The sequence below is a fragment of the Artibeus jamaicensis genome, unplaced genomic scaffold (assembly GCF_021234435.1).
Source record: "Artibeus jamaicensis isolate MK-2021 breed Jamaican fruit bat unplaced genomic scaffold, CSHL_Jam_final contig_432, whole genome shotgun sequence".
NCBI lineage: Eukaryota > Metazoa > Chordata > Mammalia > Chiroptera > Phyllostomidae > Artibeus > Artibeus jamaicensis.
Window position 1 is genome coordinate 11,968,841 of NW_026521828.1, and position 19,359 is coordinate 11,988,199.

Consider the following 19,359-nt stretch of genomic DNA (forward strand, 5'->3'; position numbering starts at 1 on the left):
TTTCATTTCCCTCTATGTCCTCCATGCCTGGAAAAGGGAAGGTGTAGGGTCTCCGCTGATAACAAGAAACAAGCTCAAGAAACAAGAAACAAGCAGATAAATGCACCTATAACAAAGAAAGTGTGGCAATGAGAGAGAGAAAGAGAGACAGGGAGAGTTTAATTCTTTTTCTCTCCCCTTAAAACACAGGTTCTCAACACAAGGAGCAGCATATTGGAACATCTGGGGAGCCAGAGCAGAGAGGCACCCCGTAAAATACGGCAAAACCAAGGTATCTTGCTTCCTAGCACGACGCCACGCATTGTGCTTTGCACTCTACAGACGTGATCTGCACAACCTTGGAAGCAGAGGCTCCTGTTACCTCCACTTCGCAGACAGACGGGGAAAGCTCGGAGAGGCTGTCGCTTATGGAGGGAATCACAGTTAATGACAATGAGAAGAATTACCTTTTATGGAGGGCTTTTTCTGCTAAATGCTCTCCATCAACTTTCTCTCATTTAGTCCCCATAACAACCTCGTGGGGTAGGAGTTATTATTATCTCCCTCTTTTCAAAAAGGAAACTGAGGCTCAGATTAAGTCACTCTGCCAAGGTTACAGAGCTAGGACAGCCTGGGTGGAGGGATGGTGGCAGCTGTCTCTCAGATCTGTGCTGTGGGGGAGGACAGTGGGGAGAACCCTGGCCCCAGAGCTGAGAGACAGGGGCCCTTTCCCGGTCCCCTCATGGTCTCTGTGTGTCCTCGGCAGATGCTACCTGTCTCGGGTCTCACTCAGTTCATCCCTCCGCAAAACTGAGAAGGGAGGTGGAGATGGGCCTGATTTCTCAGCAACTTTCCAGCCGTCATTTTCCATGACTCGATTCCCCACCGTGAGTTCTGGGCCACAAACCAGTTGGCTTCCTCCCTCCCTGTTCGTGAGACAGAGAGCTGGCAGGAGGGGATGATCCGCCCCAATTCTCCCACCTCCTTTTCCCCCCTCCTCCTCCTGGGCTGGGACACACCTACTCCAACTTTCTCAGCAGCCTCTCCGGAGAGCGGAGAGCGCGCCTTCCTGCTCCCTCTCTGCACCTCCCTCCTGAGCTTGTCAGCCCCGTGCTCGTGGAAGGGGCTCCAGCCCAGCAGCCCAGCCGGGGGCACCCTCCCCTACCTGAAGGGCCCAGGTAAGAACTGCTGGAGGGTGGGAAGGTGGGGGAGGGGTGCCAAGCTAATCCATTCTTGTGCCCTGTCCTAGTGAAGGCGGGCGTTGGGGGCGGTTGGAAAGTGGGGGCAGAACCAGGGCATGGCTGAGGCAGGCATGGAGGGCTAGGACAGGGACACCTGGGCCTTGGCTCACCTGGGTACACTGAATGAAGCCAGAGATGTAGCCAGCCTGAACCTTGGGCCTGAGAATTGGAGCTCAGCAAGGGACAGGCTAGGACTTTGATTCTATGGAGGAGCAAGGTCATATTTGCACAAATGAAAAGTTGGACTCTTGTCCCTGGAAGAATGAAATCCCCTTTTTGGGCTTTCTGAGGATGAGCCTTCAGGGGGATGTAAGGGCCATTTTCCCTGTGTTTTGGGGGGGAAGTGCTGGCACCAAAGAACAGAGAGGTGCTGGCTGCTTGTGTGGGTCCAGAGGGCCAGACAGGGCCACCTGGTGAGGAGAAGGAACAGCTGGCGGGGGAGTCGGATAAGCTGGCCAGCGCTGGCCCTCCTGCGACTCCTTATCGGCACCGGATTAGAACCTCAGCTTTCCCAGCTATAAAATGGGGATGCTCGTGATCTTCAAGGTCTGCGAAAAGCTGCAAGTCTCCCAGGCACCAGAGGCGACGCTGGGTGTGGTCGGGGCAGTGGGAGCAGCTCTGCTCCCGTCCTGGGGGTGCAGAGATCTGATGCGCACCTTCAGAAGTGGGGGGCTGCAGTGGAGCACCGGGCAGAGCCACCAGGCCAGAGGGCAGCGCTGCGCAGGGGTAGGGGTGCCGCCTGGCCCAGACTGGGGTCTACCGAGGGCTCTGAAAGGCCGCCTCTGTCCCCAGGCACACTCCGGAGCTGACGCCTGGGCTCGGAGTGGGGGCGGGTAGAGAAGCCGGCTCCAGACTCCAGCGTTTCTAGTTCCTCAGCTGGTTTTACCCACGGGGAGCTGAGCCCTGGCAGGTTAGCAGCGCCCTCCCCGCAGGATGGTACTAACAGCTATCATTCCAGCTGATATTCCCCTGTGTGTTCTGTGCCGGAGCCGCACCTGAGTTTTCAAAGCAGGAGAGGTGAAAGGAGAATTTCACTACTTGTGTCTCTGTGACTCACAGGCTCTGTGGCCTAGGATAACAAATGCCTCTTTGGACTGATTTCCCTGCTTATAAAATAAAGGTGGTTGGATGATTAAGATCAGTCATTAATCGATTCACACTGACAAGCCTGTTAGGTAGGCAAAACAGGAATGATTGCATTTTGCAGGCGAGGAACCCAAAGGGCTCAGTGTCCTATGGTCAGTTAGCGGCAAGCTTGGGTTTCCCCAGGCACACAGGTCACTGGAGCACAGGTTCCCCTTCTGGCAGGAAGGTGCTGAGTCCATGACGTCAGTTAGCCGGCAGGAGGGAAACAGAGGGGCTCCTTCTCCCCTGAGCGTCCCAGGGGAGTAACCAGAGGGAGTGAAGTTCTCCCTGGACTGTCTCCCTGGTTCCATGACTCTCAGTGGCCTTCTCAAGGACTCGGGGGTCAGACGCAGAGGGACACTGACGTTCTCCATCGCCACCTGTCAGCTGTGCCCGTGCTCCCCGTGGCCTGGAGGGGCTGCCAGGCACCCTCCATACCCGAGCGGCCCTGCACCTGGCCCAGGTGAGCTGGAACACCATGCTCCGCCCCCCGAACCCTCTTCTCTGAGTGCAACTGAACTCAGCTCAGCCTGGAAATTCTCCTTTCGGCTGCCACATGACAGGCCATGGCACCGGCTCTGCTGCCGGCCAGGTGGGGTCAGGTGGGAGAGACTGTGAGACAGGCAACAAACCTTAGAGAAAGCCAGTGTGAGCTGGGGGCAACGAGGTCGCTACACGCAGGGACCTGAACTCTGCACACGGGCCCTGCCTTTCAGATTTCTTCAGGACTGGACGGGCAGAGCCTCTGCAGGCTTCCTGTGCTTCCTGGGTCCCCAGCACAAGCTAAGCTAGCTCCAAACTTCAATACCACTATTTCTCTGACTAATGGTACTAATGCTAACATTTACAGTGGGGGTCTCTGGACACTCCCATTGCACAAAGACAAATGTAGGTCCAAATCTTGCAAAGTATTTATCATGTGACCTGGGCCATGACATCTCTAAAGCTCAGCCGTCTCATTTGAAAAGTGGGGCTGGTCCTGTTCTCGGAGAACTGATGGGAGAATCAGTTGAGGGCCTTATTTATGACGTTCACAGTCCTCAGCAGCGTCATCGGTTGTTCCCCTGGAATGGAGGTCACCCACAGCACCTGGAGGTACTCCCTCCTAAGACAAACCACACTTGGAATTTTAGTTATTTGTATATTTTTTGTTTGGTACTGTCTCTCTTACTGAGAGCTGCTCACTGCCCTAGCACTTGTGTCTAGTCCATGGCCTGGCACATGCAGGAAGCTCACTGCATAGCTGCTGAGAGAATGAATGAATCTTCACTTCTAAGTCATACCTGAGAACTGCCACTTGGAGGGACTACGCATTAGTCCCACCCAATCAGAGACAGGAGTCGGGAGGGGAAGGGGCAGATGGAGATGCTGGGGCCTCACCAGGCAAGACTGATAACTAGACCGAGGTCACACAGCCAGTGAGGGGCAGGGCAGGACCACTAGCCAGACCTGCTCACTTTCCTCTGCCTCTCACTACCTAGCTCAGGTAATACCACCCCGTCTCCTACATGGGTGGTCAGGCTTGGAGGCCAGTGAATTGTCCCCATAGACCTCGGAGGCAATTTGGGATCAACAACAAGCTCAAGCTGCCCTTCCCAGGACAGGGGACGTTAACCAGACCTTTCCCCCAACACCCACCTACACACACACGTGCACCAACGTGTGCACACACCACTACACACACACGCACCAACATGTGCACACACCACGGCACACCCCCTGCCAGCGAGGCGGCAGGTGTGCGCTGCCGTACAACTGGAGAGGTCCTCGGGAGCTCCTTGAAATTTACTTTCAAGAATTATTGGTACCATTTGACGGATGAAGCTGCAGATTTTGTATTACCTGCCTAAATTCAATAGCCTGTTTGTGCTGGTGTCCTGGGTCAGTATGTCATTTCTGGGAGCCATCTGAGCATGGGATTTAAATGTTGGAAAGAAAAGCTGATTTCTGGAGCCTCTCTATGCATCTGTCCCCAGGTTGGACTGTCTCATGTGTGCCTCCTCTTTACTCCACACACAACTGCCCGCAGGCCGTTCGTCACTACCCTGTGTGTCTTCTGTCTGTTGTTGCGATTGCTGTTTTCAGTGTAGAGACAAATAGAGACTCAGAGAAGCTAAGCCACTTCCTTTCAGTCACACAGCTTTGGGTTTCTCACGAACACTCAGTTCCATAGACACTGAGTGAGCAGTTAACCCCCAAACTTTATTCACAGTTGGCAGAGGCAGGCCCGTAAGTGAGTGGTTTGAATACCTTGAGGTCAGTAGTAAAACAGAGGCAACCTGGGGCTGGAGTGCGGCCCAGAAACCAGTTATGGAATCAATGAAGTCTTCCTGGAGGAACTGTCACTGACCATCAGTGTGGACGGCCAAACAAGGCTTAAATGGGGAAAAGGCAATTCAGGAAGAGCAAGTAGCGTGAGCAAAGGCACGCGGTTCAGGGAAAACAGCTGGGCCGGACCAGGCCGTTGAGGGCCCTGTGTGTCAGGCCAAGCGGTACGGCTTTTTAAAACATGTAGTTTACATATAATTTTTTATTAATGGGAAATGATAGAAATACACGAATGTATGCAGAATAGTATTTTTAAAACCCTGTCACCCAGCTTCAGCAATTAGGTTTCCTCTACACCCCCAATAACCCTTGCCTCCCAAAATTATTCTGAAGCATATCTCAGTATATAATTTAATCTGGAAATATTTCCAAGTATATCTTCAAAACACAGGACTTCAGAAAGCCATCAGAGGAGCATGGCTTGTATTGTGTAGATACTGGAGGACTGTGTTGGGAGAGTTAAAGTCAAAGAGCACCTTGGCTAGGTGTGTGTGGCTGTGGGGTGCAGCACAGATTTAAGGGGGGTCAGAGTAGAAGGTTAAAATGTATTGTTTCCCCCTTGGCCAATTGCAGGGCCTGATACTCTTATCATTACCCATTGATTACCAAATTATTCCCTAAAATCCATCTACTGGAAAGAGGGGATGCCTTAAGCATTTTCCGGGTTGGAGGCTGCAGAAGAGAGAACTCCCTCCCTGCCCCGCTTCCTGCTGAGTCCTTTTCCATTCCTGAGACTGGCGTGGCCCCTGTGAGGAGGGACGCAACGGTGAGGTGGCTGCCCCCTGGCTGGGGGCAGGGAGCCTGCACTGGAGAACTCTCCAGTTCCCAGCTCACGTTCAGCTCCAGTGCCCGCAGAAGTTGGCCTCAGAGCAAGCACAGCAGGACTGTACATGCCAGCCATAGGGCAACGTCAGCACGTGTGTGCGCATGTTGGCCTGTGTGTGCTCGCAAGTCCCGGGCCAGAGCTGCTTGCTGTCTGTCCTTGCAGCGTCCCCTTCCCTCTGGGGTCCTTCCAACAAATGCAAGGTGAGATGGCACAAAATGCATCATTTTAGACCTTTAGAAGTTTGGCCTTGGGAAGGGGCAGAGTGTAATATTAGTAGGGCATCGTGGTTGGGCACGTGAGCTCTGTCCTGACCGCCACTTCCTACCTCCGTGACCTCGGGCACATCGTTTCCGCTCCCCCAGGGGTGTAGGGGTGCAGCATGCTCTCTGCCTCGGGGGCTGCTCAGCATCAACACGTGTAAGGCTCTTAGCACAGTAACCGCTCCACTTTAAGAGCTCACTAAACATGAGCTGCTTTGCAGATTCGGGGGCTCCTGAAGTCTTAGGAATTGACTCAGAGAATCATAGCATCTCGGAAAGTTTAAATCCTAGAATCTCCAACTTTTGGAAGTGGAAAATTAGAAGAACCCTGTCTGACCCCTGGTATAACGCTCTGTTCTGTGCAAAGATTCCTCCTGGTGTCTCTGACAGACTGTCAGCCTGAGTTTTTTTCATTTTGTAAATATTCAGAACCAAAGCGCATCAGTCTAAGTTAGAACTTGATGAAATTTTACCAAGTGAATACAGATAATGGCTAAACAGCAACCAGAGTGCAAAGCAGACATCACCAGTCCCCCAAGAGCCCGCCCGGCAGCCTTTGCCAGTCACTACCCCACCCCAAGTGTAGCTGACCGCCTGTCCCAGAATTACCCAGCCAGCTGGACTATTCTCGATCCTTCTTGTGGGGTGTGTACCATCATTAGGAGAACTCTAATTATTAAAGAGGCTCAGTGAGTTAATTTGGAAGTTGCTAAATTAGTCTTCACCTTGAAATTGTTTTGCTTTCCCTGTTATATTTTAGGGGCAGCCTCATTTAGAGCTGAGCTTCCCAAATGCCTAGTAGTGTTAAAAAATACAGAGCGTTCAGCCCTATTCAAAGTCTACAAACGTGAGGTCTGGGGTGGAGTCAGGGAACCTGCATTTCTGCAAGCTCCACAGGAACCCCAGAGGAGGTCCAGCTGGGTTGGAGGACGATGGGACTAGCGGTTCAGAGCTCAGACTCCATTCAGACAGTCCGCTTGTTTCAATCTGCGCTCTGCACTTCCTGGCCAGAGACTCTGGACAAGGCATTTGGATTTTCTGACCCTCAGTTTTTTCATCTGTAAAGTGGGGGTGAAATAATAGCACCCACTTCCTTGGGTCCATCCCCAGGGAAGGCACTCACTAAGCAACAGCATGGCCATTACTGGGAACAGCCCATCTGTAGTACAGCCAAAAAGTGTGGGGTTAGCGGTCTGAGTCCCAGCTGGGCCACTTGCTAGTAGGATGACCTTCAACAAGTCTTTTGACCCCACCCCTCTCTGGGTCTCATCTTCCCCGTGCTCCCCTTAGAGGGTCTTTGAGAAAATCAAACAAGAAAATGAACCAGAAAACTGCTCTCGGGAGAGAAACATGTTGTAGGAAGTAATCCCCAAAGAGCTGGAGCTCAGCGGAACCTGGGAACCTGGTGGACAGTGGGCTTGCTGTTGCGCTTGTGGTTCTGTGGAGGGCAGGCCAGGCCAGGGAAAGGGAACCGAGGTGGCTCTGGTTTCCGCAGCCCTGGTGTGCCCTGGCAGCCTCCCACGCTTCTTGGCTTTTGAGAACTGTCTCCTTCCTGGTTCCTGGGCCAGGAAGAGCCCAAGATCCCACAGCTCTGAAATCCTGTGCAATTCGCCAGTCAGAGGGTTTTATTATTGAAATATCTTTCCTCTTATTACAAGTCCTCTTTGAAGTCCTTTACTAGAATTTTTAGGGAACTTTTAAATGAAGTATAATATCCATACAGAAAAGTACACAAATCCTAAGTGTACAGCCCAATGAACTTTCCAGAAACTAACCAGCTCCCAGATAAGGAAACAGCACATCCCCACAGCTCTGTAAATGCCTTTGTGCCCTGCCGCTCCCGTCACTTCCATCCCCTGCCCCGCCCAGGGGAATTGTATTCTAATCTAATCCAAGGATTGTGCCTGTTTTTAAACCGCATACTGTTGAAATAGCACAGTATGTATTCTTTTGTATGTGGCTGCTTTCACCCCACATTACCTGTGTGGGGTTCATCTGCACTGGCGCCCAGAGCAATGCTTCATTTTCTTTGCCGTGTAGTACTCCACTGTATGACCATACCACACTTTACTTATCCAGCTGCTCCTGATGGACATGTGGGTTGTTCCCAGCATGGGGCTCTGATTAGTAGTGCTGCTCTGAATGTTCTTGTGTGAATCTTGGTGCATGCAGTGTGCACACACTTCTGTCGGGTGTATAGCAGAGTGGAATTGCTGGGTCATGCAGAGGTATGCGGAGGTTCAGCTCCATTCACTGCAAATAGAACACGGTTGAGTCTACTGTGGGCTTGAGTCTCTAGCCAAGAGACAGACGGACCTGCCTGCGGAAAGACAAACTGTTGCCTCTGGGGTTTGAGATGCTGATGCACAGAGAGACTGGCAGACTCCGAGACTCCAGGTGAAAGTCAAGTGCAAGAATCAGAGCTGGTGCCTTCCTCTCCCCTCCTGTGTCTTTACTTGAGCGATAACCTCGCGTCCGCTTTGCCTGAGGGTGAGTGCTCCCGGAAGAGCAGTTAGGGGACTGCCTACAGGGAAAACGCGCACCACGAGCCCACAGCAGCCCTACTAAATTGTACTTTGGGCTTCTTGAGGATGAAGCTATGACCGTTAACACTAGTGCTATGTGAGAAATATGCCTCTAGCTTAAAAACATCAAGAAAATTGTGGTCTTTTTCCTAACTTCCCACCCCCTCTCCCCCGGGGCCTAGGAGAGGGCCACATATGGGATACCAGATGGGATATCAGCTTTGAAATATGGCAAAACGCAAGATCGTGAGAAAAGAGATTGCCTTTTCCAGCAGGTCCCAAACACCAGTCGCACTAATTCACCCCCAGGAGTTTGTTAAACATCTGTCCCCGAGCCCCACCCCTAAAGATTTTGATTCAGTAGATCTGCGGTGAGGCTGGGAATATGTCTTTTCAACCCCTCCCCCTTAGGGGTTCCCAGTGGTGGGAGCCACTGGTTCATGTCAGTGGTCAGCCCTGTTGGTGAGAACACAGTTTGGCCGAGCTCTGCACCTACAGCTGGGCGGAGCACAGAGTTACCATGGGCAAGAAAAGCGCCCTGCACAGAGCCCAGGGGGCTTAAATGTGGAACCTGGGTCTGGGCCTGGAGCCCACCATTAGAGGTTTGCTTGCATCTCATGACTATGCACCCCGATGCTCCCAAATCATCCCTAACCCCTCCAGTGCCTCTGGCCCTCAGTCAGGCTGGGCCTGCAAAACTGCAAGAGCCTCAGATGGCAAATCGGCCTGTCTTGCCTCACCTGCCCAGGCCTGCCTGCCTGCCGGCTTTGGGTCCCTACACTGTTCTGCTCAGAGGGGATTGGCCTTGAATGGAAAAGCAGTGCAGCTGGGCTAGGCCAGGCCAGAGGGATGGGACTGAGAGGGAGAACTGCAGATGAAGCCTTTGCTGAGAATCCGTGTTTGCTGAGGTTAAGGACCCATCGTTGTTTGATCCCAGTGGAGGCAGGATCCTACAGCCCTCCCTCTTCCCAAGTGCTCTTTTTAACCTGAGGGCACAGAGAGGCAGGCCAGGGAACTGTTGGACTCATGGGTGATCTGAGTTTTAACCCTGGCTCAGCCATATACTAGTTTTGTGAACTTGGAGGTTAGGTAACCTTTCTGAGCCTCATTTATCCCCATCTGCAAAATGAGGATAATTATAGGGTCGCTGTAAGCTAGCTAAAAAGAGATAATGCATGCCAAGGGCTTACCACAGGCCCTGGCACATAGTAAATGTTCAATAAACATCAGCTGTGATGAGTGCCTGTGCCTCTGTAGGCACGTCATAGTCCCCAAACCTCGCCATCGTCAGGGCAGCATTTGACAATAGCTCAGTGGAGGATTACTCAGTAAAATAGGAGAGCAGGGACTAGTCTTAATTCCCAGAGGGACAAGTGGAAGCCCCATAAAAAAAGGACATGTGTACACCACAGCAGTTACCAGGGGAGAGCTCAGGTGCTCGGCCTTATGCCAACTGTTCATCTTCACTGATCCTCACAACAGCCTGATAATTACTTTCCTCAGTTTATGTACAAAGAGACTGAGGCTTGGTCAGGTTCTATGATTTGCTCAAGGTCAAGCCCAGCAATGGGCCAAAGCAGGACTCGGAGCAGGCTGCCTTACTCCAGAGCCTGAGCAGGTGGCCTCAGTGCTATGTGGCCCTGACTGTAACCTCCTCACCCCCAGGGCACCTGGGCTAGATGCAGACCTGGCTGGGAGTGGCCATGAGTGGCTGACACTCTCATGCACAAGCAACTAGCAGAGGCTTTAGTCCCAGAGCCAGCTAAGGGGAACAGGGTTCACCTTTCTGGTGACCTCCCTTGAAAGCAAGGGAGCCAGCTAGCTCCCTGGAAAGCAAGGGTGTTTTGTCATGGACAGAGAGGGGGCTACGCTGAATGGCCTCATTCTACAAATCATGTCAGATGAGGCCCAGAGCGGTCACCTGAGGGGCAGTACAAAAGAGATCAGGAAACCCACATTGTTGTAGGGTGTGCATGACACTTCTCTGCCTCCTGCTCTCCCTGCCCATCCTCCCTCCCTGCTTCATGCCCACCTGCCACCCCACACACAGAATGAGATCATGCCTGTGACCTCTCTGCACCCACAGGGTGACAGAGATGGCAACTACAGTTTTAATGCTGCATAAGCTATGGCTTGGGCTTTACTATAGATTGATGCAAGGAGAGAAGGATCGTCAGAAACACCACAGGTGTGTGTGCACACGCATGCATGTCTGTGTAGAAGGGAGCTCCTGCCAGGGGCCGCTGGGGCGTGGGCGGCGGTCAGTACACATGCAGAGAATGGCTCCCTCATCACACGCAGATTTCTGAACACATTGTGATAGTCGGTAACGTTACTATAATTATTACAATAGTAATAATGGGATCTAATGCTGGGGATAACATTAACTACGTTCTGTGTTCCTGGCACTACGCCAAGTGCTTTCCATGCACAAGCTCACTAAGTCTTCCAGTGAAGACTTGTCACAAATTGGAGAAACTGAGGCTAAGACAGAGGAAGCAAAGCCCCCAGACAAAACAGAGACAAGATCCAGGGCCGGTCTGACCCCAAAGCCTGACTCCTCCCCCCTCCCCTGGCTACTGAGTAGAAGGACCATGGAACTGTGGGATCCGAGGGGCCCACAGCCTGGGAGAGAAGCTGGGGAAGGGGAAGCCGTTTGGCTAGTGCAGAGCACCCAGGACGGGAGGTCTGGGTTCTGGTTCTAGTGACTCGAGGCTTTCACCTCAAGTACCACAGCCCTCTCTTCTCTGTCCTCTATGCAACCGCCATGCAAACCCTGCCACAGGGTCCCACCCCACTGCGAGTCTCTTCTTTGGCCTGGAAGGCCCCGGGCCACCTCCCCGACGTCCCTCCTTGCTCCCTCTACTCTATCCGAATGACCCCTTCGTTCCTGTCTCAGGGCCTTTACACTGTCTGTTTCTTCTACCTGGAGCTCTTCCTCCAGATGGCTTTGTGGCCGCTTCCCTGGTCCCATGTCACCTCGTCGTGTAGAATTCCCCTGACCACCCTTTCCAAAATGGCATTCTGCACACGTCCCTCTTGAACCTTGCCTTGTGGGATTTTTCTGCATGGCACGTTTCACACCTGGTAAAGTGTATATTTTTTATTCTCTCTCTGCCAGTGGAATACAACCCCCACAAGCAGTGACCTCTTCTGTCTCGTTCTCTGTTCCAGAATGCCTGTCACAGGGTAAGCCCCCACTAAAACAGGATGAAATAAATTAATGAATGACTTTGGCAGAGGAGACGCGATAACAAAATACTTACCATCTTCTACTTCGTCCCTTTTCTTTCCCAAAGCCCAGGCTCCTGGAAGCTCTTTGTTTCCTTCAAATGTCCGCCACCCAGAGTCACGTCATGGCTTTCGAGGGCCCTGGGCATTCTATCTTCTGCAGGTCTCTTTCTCTACGAAAAAATATTAGAAATGTTTTTTGACAGCATTGCTATAAAGATGAATATATTATTATATATGAAAACATTTCCTTCAAATGAAATGTTTGTCTTCTTTCTTCTGAATTTAAGAGAAATTTTGATGGGTCCCTAAAAGTCCTGTGGACCCTGAGCGTGCCGCTGTGCCTACCAGGTGGGCGGACTTCAAGTCCCCCTCCGACCCCACGCATCCCTGGTTCTGTGCCGCGCTGTCCAGACCTGAGCTGCCCAGTATGGTGACCACTAGTCGCATGGAACTCTGTGAATTAAAATGAACTAAGATTACATATTCACTTGTTCAGTCGCACCAGCCGCGCGTCCAGTGCTTGACAGCCGCGCGTGGCTGGCAGCTCCCACTGCACAGCTCCGTTACGGGGTGTTCCCATCACCGTGGAAGGTTCTGTTGGAGAGCACTGCTCTGGGGAACTTGCTCCAGTTACTGCAGCCTCCTGAGTCTCTCTTCTTGGAATGCGGATTCCTGTTCTGGGACAGTACTTAAACCCACCACCTACCAGGTGAGCCTGGGCAGAGTGCAAGTTATTTGTGCCTCAGTTTCTCATTTACAAAATGACACTAATTACAGGTGTCATCCTGGGGTGAGGCTGGTACAGTGACTGACCTGTGCTGAGTGTGTTCCAGTCCTGGGCTTTCACCATGCATTGGCTCATTCGGCCTTCTCAACGACTCCATGAGAGAGTTGTTTGAGACTCTGTCATTTCCCAGGACCAGAGAAGTTAAATAGCTGCCCACGGTCGCATAGCTGGTGAGCGATATAGTTGGGATTTGAAGCAAGGTCTGTCTGACTCAGAGCCCACTTTTTCCCTATTAATTCTACCCAGTACTGCACGTCCTACCCGAAGACCAAGTGAGATAATGCGTGGAGATGTTCTTTGAAAACTTACAGGTTACTATACAGACACAGGACAGTATAATTTGGTCATTTGTAATAGAGCACTGATAAAGAAGGGAACCCCCTCTCTCAGCTCCCTTTTACCCAAGCTCTAGGTAAACAGACTTCCTTTTCAGCCATTTCTCTTCCTTCTAATCCCAAGCTTGTGCACACCTGGCTTTTACAGACAGCTCTGCTAAGACAGCCTCAGTGTGCAGGTGCTGTGGCTGCCATTTGCCAGGCCATTATTGGGCTAATAAGGTATTATTCTGCGTCTCTCCTCCCTGTGCTTTCGCCTATCACAGGATCTGCCTTCCCTGAAGCCCTGGGAAGTAGGTAGGAGTAGCTATTATTACCTGCACTTTGCAGACAAGGAAACTGAGGCTCACAGGAGGTTCTGTGGCCTTCCCAAGGTCACACAGTGCATCAAGGGCTCGAGCCACTGGCCCTTTGCTGGCCCATATTCATTGCTTTGACTTGTTTTGTTACATGAGAACCTAGCAGTGGCTGCTGCCTGCAAACCAGCAAATGACTCCGGTGCTCATGCAAGTTTCTCAGAAGTAAACCAAGCCTTCCTACCCACAGTGAGCTCCAGTTGGCCAAACCCACAGAGCTGGTGTTCAAACCCAGCCCACACCAGAGCAGGAGTCCTCAGTGAGAAGCCCTCCCTTCCGATCTGATGTCAGATTACTCTCCCCACCATGCACTTCTGTTCTAGTCCTGCCTCTTCTCAAAAACCTTCAATGGCTCCCTACTTCTAAGGGGAAGTTTTATTTCAGTAGAGACTTCCTGTCTAGCAGCACCTGGAACGTCACCATTATTTCACTTACGATTTTAATTTTGGTTCAAAGGCACAATCCCCCCTAATCCCTCACCCTCACCACCACTTCAAGCTTTTGTGATAAACAGAATATGTTTAGGATTCCTTCTCGAGAGGCACGAAAGCCAGATGCGGATGCAGTGGCAGGGAGGACAGTGGGGTCAGAAAATGCATACTAAGGTACCCAAGTCCATGGTCATTTTCCCTTTAGATTTTGCGGGGAGGGTAGGCATTCTCCAATCCAGAGGAATGAACTCAGTGGCTCTTTCTTTTGTGAAAGGCTCTCCAAAGTTTAAAAAAAAGTGTCTTATTTTATTGCTTCTCCCCAGAGCACGCAGGTTTAGGAAATCTGGCTTTCCGTTTTCAGTTCAGCCGCCACCTTCCTGGGCGGCCTTGGGTGAGCCATTCGAATCTCAGCTTCCCTTGTCTTAGACAGGGGAGTGAAAGGGCACTCGTGTTTCCTAGGAGCATCACGTGGGTTATGAGTTAACACCTGCGTCAGGCCTGAGGGAGGGGCGGTGTGGGGCCGTGTGGGAGACCGTCTCCGCCGACCTGCGCCTGGGCACTCCTGCAAGTGACAGGGAGGAATTTCATCCTTGGGACCGGAGCCTAGCATTTTGAACGAATCTGGTAGGAGCTTCTTTAGTGTAAAGTTCGATTTGGCTTTGAATTCCTCCAAGTACATGTGGTCCCACATGGAAGGGACAGAACTGGTCAGAACCACAGACATCTGGAACTGAAATGCCAAGTCGCCGCACAGGGAACCACGGTCACAAATGCAGACCACAGAGCTCTGGGATCACAGCACAGCCAACCGTGGGTCTTGGAGCTTTGTGAGGACAGCACACAGACTGTTAGAAGAGCAGAACCCCACTTTTCGGATCGGTGGCGGGGGTCGAGTGCTCTTAGCGGCCTTCTGGCCCAGTTTTTTCACCTGCCTTTTCCAAGGGATAAGGGACAAGCCTGGAGCAGGGTCCTAGGCCTCCAACCCTGCTTCTGATAGAGCAGTTCTGCTTTGATCTCTTCATGGATGGCGCTTCTAGGTACGATTTCATGAGGGAAAAAGAGGTTCTGCCCCTGAAGGCAATAGAGGGGTTTGAAGTCACTGATCCATCCCAGCCCCTTCCTCCAACATACACATGTCACTGCAGATGAGGAAAGAGGTGCACAGGGCTTCGCTGACAGACTTGACCAAGGCCACACAAGGAAGAGTGACTTGAGATCTAGGTCTCCCTAAAGCCATACGCTGGCGAGTGCGCAGCCCCGATCCACAGGCACAGGAAGTCCCTTCACTGCATTAAAGAGCTCATTTGGGGTCTAATGGAGACCACAGGCTCACACAGGCCACAGACCTACACCTGCAGGAGTTCGAAGGGGCTTTAGAGCTCTCCTCATCTCCCCCAAGGGCAAATGTCCCTCCAGAGTAGCACATCCTTCACAGGTGGCCACCTAGACCATGCTTGGATGCTCCTGGTGACGGGGAGCTCTCCATATTGAGAGGACTAGCACTTGAGATCACCAACCAAGAAAACAGGAAGGGTCTCAGAGCATTGCTCCCCTCAGCTCTGCACAGACTTTTATCACTGATTTTGGTTAAAATGTGAATGTTACAACCGCCAACTGTAACATCAGGATTTGGAGAAATGGGAGCAGTGGGCTAAAACACATGGCGAAATTATTCACGGTCTCACTAAAGTTCCTACAGTGGTTAGTCACAGAAAATCGGCCTGCACAGGAACAGTGATAATACATCTGAGAGTGTTCATTATCCTCACTCTCAAGAGTCAAGAGTATGAGTCAGCAGCTAGAAAGTAATAGTACTTGGCATCTGTTGAAAACTGGGTGCGCACTGTGTTCAGCATTTGTGTACATTGACTAATTTCATCATCAAAATGATATTCTGAAGTAGGGAAATTGAGGATCAGAGAAGGCAAGCCATTTGCCCAAGGTCACGAAGCCAGAAGCACTTTCTGCTATCTGCCCTTCTCTTTGAAACAGGGCTGGGAGTGGCAAGGAAGCAGAGTCTGAAGCCCACGTACCCTAAGGGTCTATTCATGACCTCCCACACCCGTACCTGCTCATACCGGGGCACATACAAGCCTCACCGCTACCGATTTATTTACTCACATGGTATTCATTCTGTCAAGCAGGTACATACAACTACTGTGCCCACACAATTATTCAAAACTTGCCTTCTGAAAGTGTGTGTGTGCTCTCTTGCAAACATTCACATTCACCCACATGCCAATCTCTCTCCAGGCCGGGGTGGGGTTGGGGGGGAGCCGAGAGTGCGTGGCCCCGCCCCAGGCAAGCGCGTGCTCGCAGCTTCCCAGAACAGCCTGTGAGAGGCTGCGCCAGCGAGCTTCGACTCGACCAGAGACCGGTGGCTTCCTGCTGCGCCAGGTTGCAGGCCGGTCCTTATCAGGGGACACCACTCTCACCCCAGCTGTAGGCTCTGATTCTGCCTTGGCTTGGAAAACTAATAATAACTAATATTTATTGAGTACTTTTCACAGGCCAGGCGCTGTGCTTAGTGTGTTGATGCGCACGATCTTTTTTTTTTTTTTTGCCTCTTTTTAAATTTGAAATGTATTTTTATTTTTTTCTCTCTTTTCTTAAAATTGTTGTTCGAGTACATTTGTCTCCTTTCCCCACCACCACTCCCACCCACCCCAGCCATCCCCCCGCTCCCACCTTCGATCCTTCCCCCCTTTGGCTTTGTCCATGTGTCCTTTATACACGTTCCTTGACAACCCCTCCCCCTCCCCCCACCCCGTTATTTTCTCCCCTCCCCTCTGGTTACTGTCAGTTTGTTCTTTATTTCACTGTCTGTGATTACATTTTGCTTGTTTGGTTGTTGATGAGGTTGCACTTATAGGTGAGATCAATGTGCACGATTTTATTCAGTCATCACAAAGCCCCTAGAAAGCAGTGCTCTTAATAGCCTCATCTTACCGCTGAAAAAATTAAGGTTCAGGGATGAAGAGTAACTCACCCAATGTGATACAGTTAGCAGGTAGGAGAGCCAGAGCTTGAACCCCAACTGCTGGATTCATGTGGCCGCAGCTTCTCTTTCTGGCAGCATGGGCGGGAGGAAAGAACCTGGCTTTAGGTCTTACCATGTGACCTTGGGCAAGTCCCTTTTTTTCTTTAAGGCTATTTTCCAGCTTCAAAAAGCAGAGGATGAACACTAACGTTTCTTTCAGCTTTCATTCTGCCACTACTTTTCCTAAGTCCAGATACTTCCATTTTGCAACTGGCATTTATGTGGCAGGCACTGATTCAGGCACTAAGGACTCACTCATGAACGAGAGACACAAAGCACCTCTCTTCAGGGAGCCTTGCACTGAACACTGGGTTTAGTGCAAGAAAGAGTCATTAAATAAATAAACAAACGGGAACATACTGTGGGGTGACAATTGCCATGGAGAAAATGGAGTAAAGCGATAAAGAAGGGTTAGGAGGCGACGTCTGAGTGGAAAACCGGATGACAAGAAGGAGCCAGCCATGTGAGAATCTTATCAAGCAGAGGGAAATGGTAAGTGCAAAGGCCCTGAGGCAGATCCCAGTTTGTGTGTGTGCAGAGAAAGGAGCCCAGTGCCTGCAGCTTGCTGCACAATGGGGAGAGTGCTGGGAGGTATCACTGGAGAAGCAGGCAGGGCCCAGGTGGCACGGGCCTTCCTGGATGTGGTTTGTATTTTAATTTAAATCCTATAGGAAGCTGCCCAGCTGGGAGGCTCAGTTGGTTGAAGCATCATTCCGCACACTGAAAGGTTGCAGGTTTAATCCCCAGTCAGGACACATATCTAGGTTGCAGGTTTAATCCCTGGTTGAGGCATGTACAAAAAGTAACAGATCGATGTTTCTCACACATCAATGTCTCTCTCTCTCTCTCCATTCTTCTCTCTCTAAAATCAATAAACATATCCTCAAGTGAAAATTAAAACAATTAATAATAATAATAATAAAAATGCTATGTGAAGCCACTGGAACATTTTAAGCAGGAAAGTGATTCAAACTGACTTACGTTTTCTAAGGTATTTCTAAACAGTGGCCCAGGGGCGGGCTGGAAGGGTGTCTCAGGGAGCCCAGCGTGCCTCTGCACTCTGCAAGCCTGTTCACTAGCCTGGACCTGGAGCCAGGAGACAAATGTGAAGACACAGTCCCTCCCTCAGCAAGCTAGTGGCCGGGTCTGCAGGTCCCACAGCTCGAATACAGCCATGAGCATCAAACCCCCACCCTCTTTGCCCGTGATCCCCCTCCAGGGAGACTCCGCCCCCCTCTGTTCCCTCCAGTCCATCTTAAGGGCTCCCCCACTCTGTAAGCCATCTGTGCAGCTGCTTAGCAGGGCGTCTTGTCAGGGCCTGCCTGACACGGGCACTGACCTGGTGAACAGGAAGCTCTCCGCAAAGCAGGGCAGGTAGCGCTGGAGGCTGCGTGCACCCTGGGCTCGCTAGGCTGCGCATGGCGTGAGTGGACCTGGGACTGGGGTAAGGACTCATTGCCCCCGGGGCTTCAATTTTTCAAACACAATGCCATCCTGGGGGTAGGGTTCGAATAACTCAGGGTCCCCTCCTTCTCGCGGGGGACTATGTTGGGGGTGCTGCCTCAGGCTGGCTCCACTGGGGTGCAGTGGTAAGGAGTGGGAGTAGGGAGCAGGCAGTGTGGACAACAGATGGTGCTCTTTCTGTAACTGGCTCTAGGGCCCCAAGTGTGGAACCTGCCTCTCTCCTGCCCTCTCTTTCCCGAGGTGCCTGGGCTTAGGGCCCCAGCAACAGGATCTTAAGTGAGGAAACATAGGAGGGAGGCTGGAGGATGGGGCATATTTCAATTCCATTCTGCTACGGGCCTTCAGATCCCACAAAGGGTTGCCTTTCCCATGCCCGCCTCCATCCTGCCTCCCACCCTCGCTGGCTACCTTAAAGAACCTGCATTCAACTCCCTCAAAACCCCAGACAGACCGAGGATCCAAGCCTTTCTCTTTCCCCCTTGCTCTGCATGTTTAACTCTTCCCTGCCTTTGAAGAGCGAAGCAACTGGAAAAACAAGTCTTGCCTGTTTCACCCAGGAATGCTGGCACATCTGGCTGGCGGCCACCAGGTTCCTTGGAGTCAAGACTCCTGTGAGTGGGCAGACATCAACTTCTAGGAGGCCCCTTTTGGCAAGTGGCTCTGCCCTCCTCCCTGCCCTCCTCCCTGCCCTGTCCTGTCCTTGGCCTTGATTGCCTCACATTTTGACCCAGGCTTGGGTTCAGGGACAAGCCCTGTGGGAAACAGCAAGGCAGAGCACAGGGGCAGCAGCAAGTGTTGAGGGGCAGAGCGTTAGGTGGTTCAACCATTCCCAGGGCCTCGTCCTCACCTGGCTGCTGACCACGGGACTTGGAGCAAGTCGCTTCCCCACTCTGGGGCTCTATTTCCCCTTCCGGACACAAGGAGTGGGGTCAGAGACCCATCACCTCTAAGGTCCCTGTCAGCTCTGACATGCCAGCAGCTGAGGAGTTCAAGGTTACATGGTGAGCCGGAGTCAGTGGCTGCAAGGCCCTGAGCAGTTCCTTTCCCTCTGTGACACTTGGTTTCCTACTACTAATAATAGCTAACAGTAAGTTAAAACTTACTATGCGCCAGGCACCCCATCAGACCATTTACTTTGTTATTTCATCTAGTTTTCACAACAATCCAGGTAGATGGTATTCTTATTCTCATTCTAAAGAAGAAGAGATTGAGGCTCACAGAGGTTAAACGACATGCCCAGAAAGTCACCCACTAGTAAATGGTGAAACCAGGGCTGATGGCCAGGCAGCCTGATGCCAGGCCTGTGATCATGGTTGCTTGGCTTTTCCGCAGCCCCTACACATGCTGACACAGTTCAGTCCGGCTGGGACTGAGCCCTGCTGCAAGGGTTTTGTAGGAAGTACTTAAGGGCAGATTGCTAAGCTGGTT

General features: G+C 51.7%; 1 protein-coding gene across 1 annotated transcript in view; it reads left to right on the forward strand.

The window, feature by feature from the left end:
* The first annotated feature begins 1,102 nt into the window (after window positions 1-1,102).
* FAT2 (FAT atypical cadherin 2) overlaps window positions 1,103-19,359 on the forward strand; it is a 71,862-nt gene continuing 53,605 nt past the window's right edge. The window contains exon 1 of the mRNA XM_053665948.1: window positions 1,103-1,157. The gene's annotated coding sequence lies outside the window, so the exon portion shown is untranslated. The remainder of the gene's footprint in view (window positions 1,158-19,359) is intronic.